The following is a 2775-nucleotide window of genomic DNA, read 5'->3' as shown; positions in this document are numbered from 1 at the left end:
GTATTCGCGGGTTAGGGTCAAGATTTTGCCGCACCCCTCAAAACATTTTACGGGTCGGTCGCATTTGCGAGGTCTGTTCGGGCGGGATTTTCTGTGCCGACCCACATTTTGGCGGTTATTTTGCGGGTCGGGGCTTTTTGCGGGGTCTGCTAGAGATGCTCTAAGAGGCCGGGGGAGAAAACCACACCTGCCATCCACGAACCACGAGTCAAGCGCACGATTCACCATCTTTCAAATGTCGCCGATGCAGACCACAATCTGCATATACCTCCCAAGTTTCGCGTCGACATTAGAGCAAAAGCCGTCGCAACACGCCCGAGAATACAGGTCCACCATGAGGATGTCGTCGTCGCCATGTCATCCTTACTTGAACAGACTGATTTCCAAATTCATCCCCAACCATAGGACCGATCGTCTCGTCGGAGTAGGATCTAAAGAAATTTTATTCAGTGCCACCATCACCGCCGCCAAAGCCAAGATGATGAACAAGCTAAAAACCTAAACTACGAGAGTAAAAAATGATCCACACACGTGGATCTGGCGACCTCCCTCACCACCGACGACTAAGGTCGCCGACAAAGGGGAGCCGTCAGAGGGCGGCGGCGGGGGAGACTCCTGGCAGCGAGACCGTCTTTTGTTTCTTTTTTTAACATCAGTACAGACACAAGCGCTCATATACACGCGCATACACTCATCCCTATGAACGCACACACGCACACCATACCCCTGTGAGCATCTCCGAAAGATTGATCCGGCATATCATCTTGAAATTTACGAAGTCACCCTAAGCACCTCGTCGTCGACAGGAGCGTCTCCTCCCACTGAATGCACATCGCCGGAAATTCTGAAATAAATCCAGGAATAAATGCGAGCACCAGGATTTGAACCCTGGTGGGCTGGGGATACTACAGTCTCTCTAACCATCCAACCACAGGTTGGTTCGCAGATCGTCTTTTGTTTCGCACGGAAGAAAGAAAAGCGGACATCTCTGCACATATCACACATGTACATTTTTATAGCAGATGTACTCCCTCTAAAAATCAACGTAGTAATTTTGACAAACATTGAAGAAATCAACCGAATTTCCCTTGCCAGCCTTCGTGTGACCTGGCACATTTTTTTCTTTTCTTTTTCGGAAAACGCTATTCTTCAACCGGCTAATGCACGCGCGAGCGTCCGCCTCTTGTGTAGCCGTCAGATCAACCATGACCAAGCGGCCACGTTGACCACAAGTCAGTCCCGCGCGGTCAGTCTTTTTCTTGCAATAAGGGTCTTGTTTCAGTAGATTTCTGTAACAAAGGTCTTATTCCAGAAAGAAAGAAAAAATGATTCAGTGGTGAAGATTTTTTTTTGCAACTGGGGTCTTGTTTTAAAAGATTTCTGCAACATATCTTTTGTTTCAGAAAGAAAAGAATTGTTTCGGTTGTGAAGATTCTTTTCTGCAACAAGGGTATTGTTTCAGAAACATAGCCCGAGTTCCAGCGCCGGAGGAGCATCCAGCATTAGTTGTTTCAGAAATATAGCTCTGGTTGCAGAAAACGCCGAAGAAGCGTCGGGCGTGAGAGGTCGTCGCCGTTGTGCTGGATTGGAGCTAGCAGTTGCTCGCAGGGCCGAGACGGAGGAGGAGGAGCAACTCCGGCGAGCACGGCAAGGACTAGTTCCCCCGCACGCCGGCGACAACGATTTTGTGATGGTGGGGGCTGGTGCCGCGCTGGGCGCAGCTGTGTCAGGACAGCGGACAAGGGAATCTGTTTTCGAAACTGAGGGGTTGTTGCAGGAAGTAAGGAGGTGGTCACGCGCGTGCGGTGGTTAGATCCGACAGTTGTTAGAGGGCTGATCCAACAGAGCTCCATGCGACGAATGTTTCTAATATATTCGCCGGCGGACGCATAGCGGCTCCCTTCTTTTTTTGAGGGGTGGCACATTTTTTGTTGGAAAATGTCACGTGCGATGGGCTTATACATGATTCGGAGGATATTACGGCCTTTTATGTGAGGTGGAGTAAGTATAGTATGGGGTATTTGTTTCGAGGGATTTTTTAGTGTAGGGATTAGAAAAAGTCTCTCTTAGAGACTTTTTAACCAAACATGAGGGACTACTAGAGACTAAAAGTTGATTTTTGGGACTAAAAGGAGAGTCTTTTTTAGACTTTTCCAACAATGCCCCTCCCTGCATCCATTGCCTCGCCACCCCATGATGTTGTTTGGTTGTTATTTTTCTGTATATTAGGGGTAACATGGTCTTTTACATGTCATCTAGGGAGGGACTAGGGATTTTTTAGTCCCTGAAAACAAATATGGAGAGACTTTTTAGGAACTATGGACTTTTTAGTTGGAATTAGAAAAAGTCTTAGGACTTATGAAACAAACATGGCCTATGTCAACAGATTTGGGGCCGGCATGTACATAGAAATCATGGCATTCCCGTACTATGAGCCAATCAGCTGGCCCAAAAATCTGTTGACTTTTATGGGTATGAACTGGACATCTAGCAACATTTATTCTCTTTGGCCTTTGTTTACAGGAAAAGGAGTTGGTCAACACTCGTTTTTAAAACCGAAGCAGAATTGACATTCAAATAAACCACTTTCTTTTAAACGCGTTTGAATACAAATTGCACGGTATATTCCATGCATTACTGGCGGCACGTACTATGCCTCTTTGTATTAAGTGTTTTTGACAGGGCATCCATCGGAAGAATCTTTCCCAGGGTGACCTACTCGCTGATGCGCGAACAACAACAAACGGGTTTGTCAAGATAACGGTGTATTGGATT

This window comes from Triticum dicoccoides, chromosome 6A, assembly GCF_002162155.2.
Source record: "Triticum dicoccoides isolate Atlit2015 ecotype Zavitan chromosome 6A, WEW_v2.0, whole genome shotgun sequence".
NCBI classification, from domain to species: Eukaryota; Viridiplantae; Streptophyta; class Magnoliopsida; order Poales; family Poaceae; genus Triticum; species Triticum dicoccoides.
The sequence above is the reverse complement of the archived record's forward strand: the minus strand, read 5'-3'. Positions refer to the sequence as shown.